The 14,800-nt window shown below is 44.5% G+C and overlaps 1 protein-coding gene across 2 annotated transcripts in view; it reads left to right on the top strand.

The window, feature by feature from the left end:
• rassf7a (Ras association domain family member 7a) overlaps positions 1-14,800 on the top strand; it is a 36,296-nt gene that overhangs the window by 12,424 nt on the left and 9,072 nt on the right. The window contains exon 1 of one of the 2 annotated variants that reach the window (XM_076734025.1): positions 1,975-2,345. The exons of the other annotated variant lie outside the window; for it this stretch is intronic. The gene's annotated coding sequence lies outside the window, so the exon portion shown is untranslated. Of the gene's footprint in view, positions 1-1,974; positions 2,346-14,800 lie in introns of those variants that run through there. 2 annotated transcript variants of the gene reach the window in all.

Below are 14,800 nucleotides of genomic sequence, written 5' to 3'. Positions count from 1 at the left end.
TTGCAGAACAAATAATAAATTGAACAGGAAAAGGTGTAAAATTTGGTTTAAAACAAGATCCGGACTGATGACCGATACTAGCTTATCACAGGTTTATGATGGTATCGACGTGTATATATTGGCCATTTAGGGGCTAGAAACAGCAGCTCAGGAATGCCACAGATATTTCAGATGAGGTTTAGAAGTGACGTCATACTTTATCCATCAGAGAACACGGCCAGGTTTCATTTTTAGACGTAAAATGTCTTGCTCAGAACATATCTCGTGTTCTTTCCAAAACATATTTAGGACGTTCTTATCAAAGACATTTGTTCTTGTTATGTGCTAATCTGAAAAAGGAATATCAACATAATATATATCAGTTATCAGATTTTGAAACTCTCTCATACTGACCTTAGTGCTGCCTTTATAAATCCAGGGTTGTTTGGATTTTAGTGCTGTGATAACTAGTTATAATTAGAATTAAAACTGAGTAGTAATAGTTAAACATGCCTGCACCCTCTAAAGGCTTGTGTTATCTCTGAGCGTATTTATTTTGTGTGCACTGTAATCTTACAGTAATAGCTGATAACAGCAGCCACTTACTGTATGATTATTCATATGATTTTATTCTTCATCATCATATGGAAATAGTCTGCAGGCTAATCTACTTTAAAGATCTGCTGTGAGGGATTTAGGGGCAACTATTGGCAGAAATGTAATATAATATTCACAGTTATGTTTTCACCTGAAAATAAGAATTTTTCGTGGCTGCCATAGTGGAGGGAGGGAGGGAGGGAGGGTGAGACGAGGGGTATTCAGTTGGTTGCAATCTGCAGCCTCCCTGCTAGATACCACTAAATCCTCCTCGCTGGACCTTTAATATATACACATTAAATATATATTCTGCCTGCCTGACCTGGTGGTCAAACACAGCTCAGCTCTGTGCTCGTGTGTGGGAGGAGGGCCGTGGCGATCAGACACTTCCTGATAGTGGCAGTGGTATTGTTACTTAAATGAATGTCGAGTAGTTTCTACAGTCGATTAGGCTTTTGTTTTGCACGTGTTGCTCTCTGGACCAGAGTGGTCAGATCTAGGTTGCTTTATCCTCTCATTTTCCCACAGGGCGTTGCCAAACTCAAACACACACACACACACACACACACACACACACACACACACACACACACACTCATGCACACACGTGCACATTTTTACTTCTATCCTTGTGAGGACACTCATTGACACAAAGCAGTCTCTTTGCTCTGTCCTAACCTTAACCATCACAACTAAATGCCCAGCCCAAACCCTTGCACGAACCCTCACCGAAACCTTATTCTAACCTAACCCTTAGGAGCAAGTCTTAACCCTCAAACAGCCCTTTGAAGGGCTGGCCAAAATCCAAACATGTCCTCACTCCCCAAGGTCTAAAACTTAAATCGGTTCTCACAAAGATAGCTGTACAAGTATGCACACGCACACACACACACACACGCGGTCTCTCAAATTGCACCTGGTCTGCCGGACTATGACCTCATTCCAGGAAAAGGAAGAGAAAATCACCTGACAGGGCTGTTCTCGTGACAGGAGAGCAGAGGTTGGATGTCTAAAGCCTCAGGTTATAGATCGTACAAACAGTAGAGGCTCATATGTAAATACACAGGCATGCAAAGGGCTTCGCCTTCATCATGCCCTTATCTCTGAGTCTTCTTCCAAGCAGTCCTCTGTATCACTGGGGAATGTGGAAGAGAAAGACAATAACGGGAGAAAATTGATGTAGAGAGAGAACGACAAAGTGGAACACACAGTTTCAACTACCTGAAAAGGGGGAGGTACCTGATCTGTCAGCACAGCAAGAAAGGGTGGGGAGAAAGAGAGTAAGAGGGAGAGAGAGAGAGAGAGAGAGAGAGAGAGAGAGAGAGAGAGAGAGGAGTGACTGAGAGGGTGTGTTTCTGTGTGGGTGAGAGAACAGAGAGGGGGAGGAGGGGTGTCGACAGAGAGAGAGAGAGAACTCCAGCAGTCAGATCTTGGCTGTGGTGAGGACACCCAGGAGAAGTGCATTCCTGAGGCAGCAAGCGAGGAGAAGGCAGCAAGATACAGAGGACAAGTCACGGCATCCTTTGAATCTCCCCGTGACCACGTCCGACTGCTCCTGACCTCCGCTGGACTCGCATGCTCCTCTCACACACACGCGCACACGCACGCACTCACTCACTTGCTGCCTTGCACAGACAGCAGCGGCACAACCGGCTCTGCCGCTCCGTCAGAAGTAAAGGATTTGACCAAGTGAGCAAAAGAGACGGAGACAATACAAACAGAGGGAGGAGATACAGACACTGAAGAGAAGGATAAGATCCTCTCACTCGGTGAGTGTCGCCGCTTCTTTCACCGACTGTTTGAATGTGTCCTTGCCTGTTTGAATGTCAGTGTCGGGAAGTTCCTCTGAGGTCAGCTGGTCCGTCTGTGGCTCTGCCGTATGTTCCAACATGCATGTAAAGAGAGCCGTTATTAATAATAAGTGTCAGCTTGTGTGTGTCTATTTGTTGTGAGCGGCAGAGACACAAAGAGAATCTCGTGTTGTGTCTTTGGGGAGCTGAGCTGTGTCTTCACATGTACCTGTTGACACTCGACCCGCCACCCAAGTGTTCCTGTATGAAAAAAAAAAAAAAAGAGCTCAGGCCTGTTTGGGTGAAACTTCACTCCTGTTTTTTCACCTTTTTTTTTTTGTGAGTGTGTGTGTTTGGACTGCTCTCAGTGTGAGTCAGAGAGCCGGCCTCTGTGTGCATGTTTTAGTTTGCATGTGTTGGGACTGTGAAACAAGTGCAGGCTATCTCTTACACAGGTCTCCTGTCACACAGGCTGCTGCTCCTTTTACCACTGTAGGATTAAAGATTAATTCATGCAGGGCCTGGGCAGAGTTCAGCTCACTCACTGCATGCTCCTGCCACATTTAACTGTTAACGTGCTACACATCTGAAATGCCAACACTTTGCGAGTCTGATGTACCGAACCGCTCTTAGCCTGTTTAAACATGGACTCATCATTATGCATGGCTAGCATCTTATTTAACATTTCCCAGCATGGTACATGCCAGATAGTGGAACTTGGGGCTCATTAGCTGCCTCTATTTGTTATCCAATCAGAGAAATCGATTGGAAACCCCACCCCCCACACCCTCACCCCAACCAACTCCTCCGGGAGGTGATTATTCTTTTTCCTGACTGACTGTGGGAGTAACACAGTTATACCTCATGCGTTATCTCTGTTTGAGTGTTTCACACAGTGAACTTGGTTCCAGAGAGATAATGTCATCATAACAGATGGTTGTAGGAGGAAAGAGCCAAATGGACGTCTCTGACTCAAGCATATATGAAAGCTTTAACTTGGCTATCATTAATGTATTCATTCCTTATCCTGCTTCATTCTTGCTGCTTTTTATTCCTCGGCGGTCACGTGTGCCTGCACTTGGTAACACTTGTTTAAACATATTTATCCCAGTTGACCTTTGCCAAATTAACTGTGTCAGGTGCTGACACTGACTCTGCATGCCACAAGTTCCTTGAGAAAACCCCTGAGTGTAGGATGTTATTACCAGGAACCAGTAAAACGTAGAAAGTTTACCACATTTGCTTCAGCGACTTGATGGACGGAGCAGAGAAGCGATGATATAAGGCACTGCTAAATGTCCCCTTTCTCTTTGAAGCGCTGAAGATATTATACCTAAAGCATGCCAGCAGTCTGAATGCATTATGAAACTTTCAACTTTCTTCCCAGCCTTGTTTAGTTAGCACTTCTTTTCTCTCTCCTTCCCTTTGTACCCCCCTCACTGCCGAGATATTTCTTATTTTCTATCACATGAATGAGCCTGTTCAGCATGGAGAGAGCAGAGCGTCCTCTGAGAGTCGTCGTGCCTTGTTCACCGCAATGTTATTTTTACTGCTCTTTCACTGCTTGAATACCCAGATGGACTCCCCTCTTCTTCCAGAATAGTCTATCTGTCTGTCTCTCTGTCTGTCAGCTTGTCTGTCCGTCACTCAGCTCGCCTGATGGGGGAAAGCAAGTCCACCCATGTACACCGAGATATCTCTCGGGACTCTTGATGGGAATTTTCAAAGCCATTCTTCATGCTGCGAAGTGACTTAATTTCTCGCCGTCCTTATCAGGAGTGTTTCCCAACTCCTGCAGATGCACTCAGGGCCAGGGGTAATTGGAAACGCTATGACAGCATGACGGTGAAATAATATGTTTGCATGTTTCGGGTTGTGATTATTTTTGGGATGGCGGTTTGAACCACTTTCTCCCTCCCTCTCTCTCTCTGTAGCTGTCTTTCTCATGTGTTGCTCCGTCTAGCTCGCTCACTCCCTCTTGTTCTTTCTTTCTGTGCGTCCTTCCCCTGCCTGTGCAATGTGACGGAAGGTAGTGCTGTGCTCTGCTCATGTCGGATCCATTAGGGATGAAAGCACACTGCAGTGATAAAAGATTGATCCAGTCCTCCTTGCATCACATTCACATCCCTCACACCCTGCTCCCTCATCCTCCACTCCAATCCAAAGTCAACCCAGTTTTCAATTTATCAAATCATCTGTAGTCCTCTAAATAAATCATCCTCACCAAGTTTACTATGGCAAACTTTTCCCACAGGATTTCATAAAGGGGAACATTCTGTTTTTCTCGTGCAGGATGCTGTACTCAGCCTGTTGTACAAGGTTACAAGTTCTCGGTGATGCAAAGAAAATATCTTCCTTCTTCTGAAATTTTCTGGGGAGTACATTGAGAAAAAAAAATAGGACACTTCCTCCTTTGTAGTACCAGGAAGGGCAATATGCACTTGGCTAGCAGAACCAGTAAGAGACTGGCATCCAGCCCAGCACACACAGGTCGTACTTCACCTGTTGTATCCGAGGAGGCAAAGACAAACACAACAGTTTGTCAGCTGGGAGGCTATAATTACTGAGAGGAAGGACGGGATTTGGAGAAGGAATTTCACTGTGGTTTGGCTTTTATATCTTAAGACATGAGCCATTCAAGAGCACCTGAAAACACATTTTTTGTGTTGTAAAACTGCAGAAATGTCTGGACTGATCATAAACAAGTGTCTAAGTCCTTTGATTCCAGGTGGAGACATGGGAACAAGGGAATGCTTTGTTGGCAACTGCAAACCGTTATAGTGGTTTTTGTCTTCAGTCAACCTTTTCAGTGAATGCTGTTGAAATAGTTTTAGGTCTTTGAGCGTCATATACTTCCTTAGCCTGAATGTCTCTTCATTCATTCAACCTGTGCAGGTCAGAGGTTAGATTAAGCCGCCTACTCTCACAATGTCCTCACAGAGCTCCATGCACCTAAGGACATGTTTTCAGGTGCGTCCAGCTGACTTTAAAGTTCACCCGAGTGAATGCTGTCATGTCCTGTCAGGGTGAACTTCTTGGAGCTTTCATGGATGTTTGCTCCATCACGTCATCAAACCCAGAGCTTCACATTTCCCTTTCTGTTGTAGCAGTTTGAAACCACTGGCAGGATAGAGTTGCCAGGGTTGTGGACGTCTGTGTCTGTTTGTCTCTCTGTCCATGGCTCTCAATTCTTCCGGGTGTAGAGATCGTAACGCAGTAAACATCTCCACCAGCCCCCTGGGATGGTCATGTGACTTTGTGTGTGTGTGTGTGTTTGTGCACATCTGTGGATGCGTGTGAGAGCGAGCAGCAGGTTGCTCCCTTGCTCAGCCAGCCATGCTGTGTTGACTCTCTGCACACAGAGCTCTCTGGGTAGTAAATAACATGGTGCCTCAGCCAAGGGCCCGGACGGGGCCAGAAGGGGGGTCAAGACGCCAGCAAGAAAGAGAAAATGTCTGCCTCAGGACCCAGAGATACTAAATCAACAGACAGGAGATGAGAGAGGCAGGTGGATTTGACAGACTCGTCCCTCACGCTGAGAGGCTTTACGTTTGACCTGTCATTCAATGTACGTAGATGTGTTTGATCAAGCACAGGAAGCAAATGCTGCTCGTGGGTAGATGGCAGCTACCAGTCCAGAAGTCCAGAAGAACAGGTCCAAAATAGAAAACCTCAAAGCAAAATCGATTCTTATGGTACTGTAGATGCTGTTTTGTTTTGAATGAGGATGTAGAGCCAAGGCATGATGAGGTGGAAGCATGTGAGAACATGAAAGACACGTCTCAAAAGCACCGGGAAAAGCTCTTACCGAATATCCCAAGGTGAGCAAAATTAGGTGAGCCTGTGACAAATCTAGGTATTAATAAATTTTTCACCAAGCCCCAGTGAGCTGTCACATGCACATGCATCTTTGTTCTGTCAGTTCTTCAGTATGTAATAGGAATATTCTCAAAGCACAGGTGAAACTGTGCCAACGCACCAAAGCAAACACTTTTTCATGCATAGAGATGAAGAGACAAGCCATATTTTCAGTGTCGTGTTACCTTCATGTCTGCGGTTTCAGGTGAGATGTTTGACTCAGACCTGGGCCCTGGGCCAAAACGCAGCTTTACTCAGTTACCTGGGTACCCTGGCAGAGCGAAACCTGGATCCCCCTCAAATGTGGAGCGTGGACTGCTCCAGGTTTTACACAGCAAAGTTATCCAGATAATGCGGTAAACTTGCTTCATGAAACAGTTCCTTTATGAAAGGCCTTTGCTGCCGTCTCTATGCAACTGATCCCACTGACTGTTCAGTCCGTTTCATTTTGCCGTATCTCAGACTTGGTGTTTATGCCTGTCTGCCTGCTATTGAATATTCCCCCCTTTAACAAACATTCATTATGCTGTCTTGTCAAGCCTGCCCCTCGTCATTCCTCCCCCTCCTCTCTTTTTTCATTCCCGAGGGGTAGCCGACTTATCTCTCATATGTAAACTTCGCAACAGCAGCCTTGACAGCATTAAGCTGTGTGCATATGCATGTGTATCCATGCCGAAGATCACCCTGGTGATCTTGAGTCAGAGGGGTGAAAGGAAGCTTTCCAGAAGTGAAGGGGCACCATTGGCAGATATACCGTCTTAATCCCAAAGGTGCTCCTAGGATACTGGGAATCCGCCATAAATCTGCATCCTGACCTCCTACCTTTTCCTTACTCGTCTTGACTGCCCACACATCTTCCCCCCACTGCTCTGATAGGCGTGATCGTAGCTCCTCCTCAGAGTAATGACAGGGAGAGAGAGTCATGTGTGACACCTCCCCATCAAACTATAAATCTGGCTTATTGAGAGGCCCACCCTAAGCCTTGTGATCCCCATGCAACACGAACAGATTCCACCCTTTACTTCTTTAAATGGGTACATTTAGGACTCCGTGTCAGCCAGCAGTACTTCTGTGGTACTGACTAACCGCTGCATTTCAAACACTGTCTAGCTCTTAAAGCTTGTCTGATCAGGTTTGCAATGATGTTTACTCATTTGTTGGTCATGTAATTTGTGGTTTAAATCCAATGTTAACCAATATTAAGCTATGTTGTTGAGTATGGCTGCTTGCGACAGTATTCAACATTAAAGATGTTTGCCGTCTTTTGCCAAATGAAAAAAGGGCTTTGCAGAAAAACATGTTCATATCTTTGTTATCATCAGCAAAACTCATGGCATGGTATGGTGTTGGCATGAGTGTGGACAAAAATGAATGTATAGGATCTCCAGCTGTAGTTAACATCATCCTTAACTTGATTTATTCTTCATTCCAACACATTAAACACCCCCCAACCAACATCACAACATTCAGTGTTTGGCACTGATACTATAATTAATTAGTGTTGGTACACTCCTCCACTTATAGAATAAAATAGTTTAAAATATCTTGTGATGCCTGTGGAGAAAAAATGCACTCTGCCCAGTTGGGCTGTCAAAATTTGCCAAAATGACTTTCGATTATTCCTCCTAAAAATAAGTGTAAATGTCCATAAGAGGACATAGAGAGACATACTACTTGTATATTATTTAATGACATATATTTTGAAAGATATACATACTTACACATTACAACATAATCAATAAAGTATGTTTTATATGTTGTTGTTGAATTATTTGCTTTCATTTTTAGTCTATCAATGTGATGACATATGTTCAGAGTTTCCAATTAGTTCTGGTCCATCAGTTCTGAAAGATTTTAATGCCCCAAACGAACAGGAGAAATGTCATTTATTATCTGACTATGGAACCTATTCTAGCATTTTTTGTGTCAGTATTTAGTGAGAGCGCTGCAGCCGGCAACCACAAAACGGGCTGCATCGTCAATGTACGTCTACTAACAATGCTTGTTTTGCCACTGACAGGCTCAGATTGTTATTCTAAGTGTCTGAGAACATTACGCAGAGGATCCCTACAGAGAGAGACCTTTCTGTTAAAGAGAATGATCGGTTTAGCATAACCAGAAACAACTGTTGCATCACTGTTCATACAAACGCAACAGAAACAAGATCAGACTCACCAAAACCTTCTCGGTTCATCTTTCTTTCCAAATTTTCACAATCGAATGTTATTGATAGTCCCTGTGTGTCGCCTTATAGATGTTCATTCCAATTTTTTTCTGTCTTTTTCCTCCTTGTGTCTACGAGTTATTTCTTTCTTTTTGCGTCAACTAGCCTTTTAGCTCAGCTCCAACAATATGTGGCACTTATAAGAAGTTGTTTAGTTAGAATATGATGATAAAACCTTACCTGCGGGTGAACAGTGTGATTTGAGAAGTGTGTTGGCAATACAAAGGTTTCATGATTAACTGAAGTCAAAACATTGTTTATACATGATGTAGTGTACATTCCATTCCACAGTACTTGTCAGTTGGAGCGGCATTTTTGTGGAATGACCCTCCTTTACAGCAATGAAACGACAACATCTTATCTGTTACAACAAGATTGTACCTGGTCCTGTTACCTGAAGGTCCACACACACACACACACACACACGCTGACTTGCCGTCTCTGTCGCTGCATGGCTGTGTTTACCTGTATCCCTCTCTCCAAGGGCCAGGTATGTGGGAACTCCCTGGGTAAATACTGAGAGGGTGTGAGGAGAGATGTTTTGCACGGCAGAGTGTCCTTTAGCAATGGAGTAACATGTTTATCGGGACAGCCTGTGGCTTTCTCTAAAAACTTCCTGGCAGTTGTTCAAAGAATGTCACAGGCAGGAACTCTGGCTTTCGGTTTCAAAGAGGATCTAATCAAAAGCAGCGGTGAGTGGATTGCATTAGCCATAGTAATAGTTTGTGAACTGCCCGTGTAATGACTGTGACCTCAGACTGATGTCTTGGGAGGAAACTGGCTGGAAGTCTTCACCTTCATCTGTGAAAACATTCATTCAGCAGGCGGCTCTGTGTTTTCTTTATGCTGGAGTCATATATTTTTGTTGTATATATATTACCGTTCCAACCCTGCACAAGAATGTCTACCCTGGATTGATAACTGCCTTACCTAAGACTGACTTTACGTCTTGTATATCACATCACAGCACATGATGTGACAGACTGAGCTGTCAGATTATGTAGGTCTGTGGCTTTGAGCTTTCTTGTGTGCCGTTTTCTTTGCAGCAACACATTGATAATTTTTTCCTTGGGCGTGCTAATGGCAGTTCACTTCAGCTCAGATAAGGACTGGCAAGTGTGCATTGCATCATGGTTTGCATGGAATTAAAGTATGATGAAAGACCCACACCAGTCTCACTCCCTTCAGTACCTCCACAGTTACATTCAGTTGCTTTGATTGAACAGCTGACATTTTATGTATATACATATATATGTAATTTGAGGCCTCATTTTGGATTGTACTTCAAGAGTATAAGTTGGCCCAAAAAAAAGACGAAAATGAAAAAAGTTGAGTAAATAATTGATATGAGCAGACATGGAAGCGACCTTTAAATTACTAATGAGTTTAGCTTCAAACCTGTGACACTGGAGGCCGTGGCATTCCTGACTCCTCAATGACGCATGCACGCAGGCACGCACGCAGGAAGTGAGAGTGGAGCACTGCCAAAAGCTCACCTATAGATAGCATGTGATGGTAAATTTAAGGCGTCTAATTTGTAGTCATGCACTGTGTGAATTGCATGCTTTTAAATTCCTGGGTACACTTTCACAGTTACATGTTGCTTTAGTCCTAAGTTAAGCATCATCATTACGTTTGAGTCAGCCTGTCTGCCGTCTGTTGTTTAGCTATGTAACATATTATTTTGGCCATGCAGTGACTGAATGTATGTAGGACTGTATGCCTGTGTACTTGTATGCATTATCGAGTGTGTGTGTGTGTTGTGTATGAGTTTGGCTGGGAACAGAGCGATGTCCTCCTTCCCTGGCAAGCACTGCTGAGTCAGGTCGGGAGTATATAATTACACATGGGTGCCCATCAGCAGTCTGAGAGCCTTCTTCCCTGGCTCACCCAACAATACAAACTCCTGTGCTCACAGGGATCAGCCTGCAGGCAGCCAAACCACTCGTCCTGAGCCGAGCTCTCAGCGGAGGCCAGCTCTGCCCGGCCTTCCACGGGCTATGTGCAATCCTGCATTATCATTCTCTCCATTAGCTGCCGGCTCTGTGGGCGGATCCATGAGTCAGCGCAAACAAATTCCTGGTCTCTAATGTACTCGCCTCCACTCAGTTTCCGGGGTTGAAGCGAACAAGTGAATGACTACTGCCAAACCAGGTGTGAGTAAGTCTTTCACTTGGAGAGATGAATAATGTAGTAGTGTTTTATTGTGGCCAGGACTGTATAAACTACTGTGGCCACATGCTCTTAGGAGTGTACCTTATTGCCTTTCAATGAAAATCAAAAGTGCGCAAAGGTTTCTTTATATTTCCACAGTAGAACCACCAAAACAAAATCTGCTCTCCAAGCATTTTCAAGAGTTTCAATGAAATAATGATTCTCTCTCTCACACCTTCCTCCTGTCCGTCTCTCTTTTGGTTCAGGCCAGGTTACCATCTGTCTGTGTTAGTGCTGCTGGTGATTCATGATGACTGGGATTTCACACTAAGTGCTGTTTTACACAGTGTGACTGGAGTGGTAGTGACAGCCACAGGTGATGGCCAGACTCTGTCCATGTCAAGGCCTGCTTCAGATCAACTGGAGTAATTGACCGCAACCTTTAAACCCTCCTTAGTCATCAATTACATGCACAGCTATTACGCAGCTTGTGTGTTTAGTGACTGCACATGACGTGGAGCAGCTCAGAGCTGAAGAAACCCATTTGTCCAGCTGATCTGGGATTTGAGCTTGCAACCGTTTACTGGGTCTACTTTTGTAAATACCAGGCGCCACTGCCCATATTTGCCCTTGATTTAGAGGCAAAGGTGTCCCTTGTATTAATGAGCCACTGATCTGCTCTCATTGGTATTTCACAGTTGGACAGGCCAATCATTATAATGGAGAAGGCTGAAGGCTGCAGCGACAGATCCCTGTATGCAAGTATGACGACTAAAGCTTATTAGCGCTATTTCTGATTCCTTTGCGCCGAGTCATTAGCATGTCAATAGAGGAGAGACACAGGCGGACAGGGGACATTTTCAAAGAGCTGGCCGGTCACAAGCGTTTGAATTGCGTTCCGAGAAATATTTGCTAAATTAATGTCCTGTGAAAAAATGCATTATTCATCAGGTGTGTTGAAGCATCAGTGAAGCTCCGTTAGCACGGAACCAGGCAACCGTTCAGTCTAATTAACAAGCAGCGTGTCTGAAGAGCCTGCTGCAGCCTGGCCCTCTACTGTGACCAAGTAGAAGCAACACAGTCACAATTAGTCACAGTGAAATATACAGTTCTACACGTATGTGTGCACTTAATGCCGGCATACAAATTAAATGTTATCTTGGCAGTGCAAACAAAAACACACATAACCCAGTTTTCTTTTCAAAAGCAGAGCTACAGAAGTGGTGCACGTACCATAAAGGGAATAGACTGCTGTTTGATGTTTTGTTAACACCTCCCAGACAAAATAAATCACCCAGCTGCAACTCTATTATTTTTGCTACTTTTTACTGCCTTGTCACATACTATAAAAGCCAATTATCCCCTGTGTGAGAGGTGTGTCCTCATTGGAAAGTTATTAAGTTTTAATTCGCCCAATGAAAGCCCTCAGATCTTGGATCTCGTTTCCTGACATGCCCAGTGGGCCACTCCCTGCTCTCTGACCGCAGGCGCTGGAGCCCTGCTGATCATGGTCCCTGCATAGGAGTTATGGTGTTTTGGGAGCTACTGATGGAGAATTTTCCTCACGACTGATGTGGAAGACGATCTGTCCATCAGAGATCCAGTCATGAGCAGATAAAGACACAAGGCGAGACTCGGATTGTCAGTGTTCTTATGAAATGTGAAGCATCTCCCCATATATCTTCTGTATTTGAGGACTACGTTGGCTGTAGCTTGCGCAGATGTTTTGGATTAGCACAGTTCAGTCCTTCAGGCGGGTTTTGCTTCCAGGCCTTCTGATCTTTCCAAATGAGATGTTAAAGAGTTGAGCAATGCTTTGTGGAAATGTAGGTGAACTTATAAAATCAAAAATCATGCAAATGGCAATGAAACAGTGCAGGTGTTAGAAAAGAGAGTGGCATATATCTAAAGTTAAGTGGCAATTCTAAAAAGCCTTGTTCATTAAAGTGTCATGAAGGAAAGCTCTCCTTAGTCCTGAGGCTGTGACCGCACGAGCTTGCTCATCGTTAATAATGATAATGTATTTTTCACCCAGCTGGTGGCTTCCAGCACTACCTGGATACTTCTGTCAAAATTTTAGTTGTCACGTAGGCAAAGGTAGGACTCTGAGCCAGATCCGTTGTTTGTTTGCATCCAGAAATTGTTATTTTGTGTGTGTGTTGTACCACACTTATATAGCAAGTGTAGGCAGAAGCAGGCAAAAGCATATTTTTTCATGCCGTGTAATGAAGAAGTGAGTGAGAATACCCTTGTGATTCATCACAGATTTCCACAGAGAACCGGTTTTAATTGCTGAAGCAAAAGGATAATTTTCTACCATAAGGAGTAATTATTGTGCTGCTCTCAAACACGAGCATGTTGTGGACTTCTCTGTTTGTTTTTGGACTTATGTGTCTTTAAGCACATAAACTGTGCTTACTCGGTAGACTGAAACACTGGATGACGAAGATCGGGGAGGAGGAAGACAGAATGCAAAACAGGAGGCCAGGGAGGACAAAGGAATGTATCTGCTCTCCTTTTTACTACTTTTATCCGTAGTAAAGTGGACACAAAGCGGGTGAGGCGAGGCAGACGACCCAGCGATGCCAGGGGCCACAAAAGAGGCAACGCTGTCTGCTGAGTGTGGAGCTAGAGCAACAATAGTGTCTCTGCAGTACAGATGAGGCCAGGCTGCTCGGTGCCAGCGTGTTACTGGCTCTTTGAGTGTTTATGCGTCTCTGCCAACCTGGACCAGAGTGGCACAGAAGGCACAGCTTCTCCCAGCACTGTTCATTGTCCTCCAACAACAACGTCTAAACTGTTATGTACACTTAAACCAGCCTGGGACGGGGTCCTGTTTTCTCTGTCGATGCTGATAACAGTTTGTCTACAGTCGTTGTCTTTCTGTGTTCCTGTATCTGCCCGTGCTTCAGATCTGAGGCAGCGTGTGATGTATGCTCCCTGCCCCTTACTCCCGCCATTGTTCTTTGGATTTGTGTTGCTGCAGAGATAGCGCAGTAATCACTCTGAGCTGGAGCCATCCCCCATAAAGATAGGCCTAAATGGCATGTGTGCGTGCAAACACAGAACAAGCTTGTACATGAAGACGTGCGACCCAACCTTTGACCATTGCGCTAGCATGAGACAGTGTTCTGTACTTCCTGCGCACACACACACACATGCATACTTACGCATTACACACCCACTTCACTACTCTTCTTGTAGCCTGAGGGCTCAGGTGTAGAGAAGCTACAGTACCTTAGTAACCTTCCTTGGAATTTTTTGGATAACGTTTACAGTTTTCCGCTTGTTTGGCAATACTGCTTATGACTAAAAGAAATGAATTGTTCAAGCCTTTGCAAAGCATTTAGGCCTAAGGGTGTGTCTGTCCAGCTGTTTGAATTCTTGTGTATTAGAGTTTCTGCATGCATTGTGTGCATTTTTGGACAAAACATGTGGAAGAGTGGGTGTTTCCCACAAGATTCTTGGCTGAGCCAGATGTTGTGTGTTTATTTTTAAACTGTAAAGAAATAAAATCATATCAAAAAGAGGATGTCCAATAAGGAAAAAACAGTCTAAATGGACAGATGTTCATTCTCAAGCCTTGAAAGCTGTTAACAGCTGTAGTTTAGGCGTACGGCCACTTCTCTCTGCCCGGCTTGTCCAAAAGGGAACATCAGTTCACAGCCCGGCGCCGCTGCTCACACAGAGTGGCACACAGACAAGCCGAATCATGCCCCCTGTGTCTGCAGGCCTGTGATGCTAACCACTTCTGCCCTGAGTCGAATGCAGCGAGGAGGGAGGCTGTTACTGAAGAGAGACAGACAGAAGACACAGACAGGGTGATGAAAGACGCAAAGCGGGTTAGCTTTGGATGGGTGACTGATGATGAGAGGGGAGAGAGGGAACGGCACATGGCTCCAAATCTCTGCTCCTTTCTCTACCACTCCTTCCCCCTCTTTTATCTGTCTACCTGTCAGACATTTTCTTCCCACATTTATTCTCCCCCTTTCTCATTTGCTCACTGTCTGTCTTCCTCACTGTCTCTCTCTTTCTCTCCCTTTCATCATTTCGTATGAGTGGTCTGTTTTCTTTATTCAACTTAAGATCCTCGAGTGGGAAATGTTTTTAATTGCCTTAGTTTGCTGATTACCTCCGAAGGGATGGTACATTTGCTTGATTTTATTTTTCCTCTGAGGCAACACGTGACAGGCCAGAG

This window comes from Chaetodon auriga, chromosome 6 (genome assembly GCF_051107435.1).
Source record: "Chaetodon auriga isolate fChaAug3 chromosome 6, fChaAug3.hap1, whole genome shotgun sequence".
Classification (NCBI taxonomy): domain Eukaryota; kingdom Metazoa; phylum Chordata; class Actinopteri; order Chaetodontiformes; family Chaetodontidae; genus Chaetodon; species Chaetodon auriga.
The sequence above is the reverse complement of the archived record's forward strand: the minus strand, read 5'-3'. Positions and strand labels throughout refer to the sequence as shown.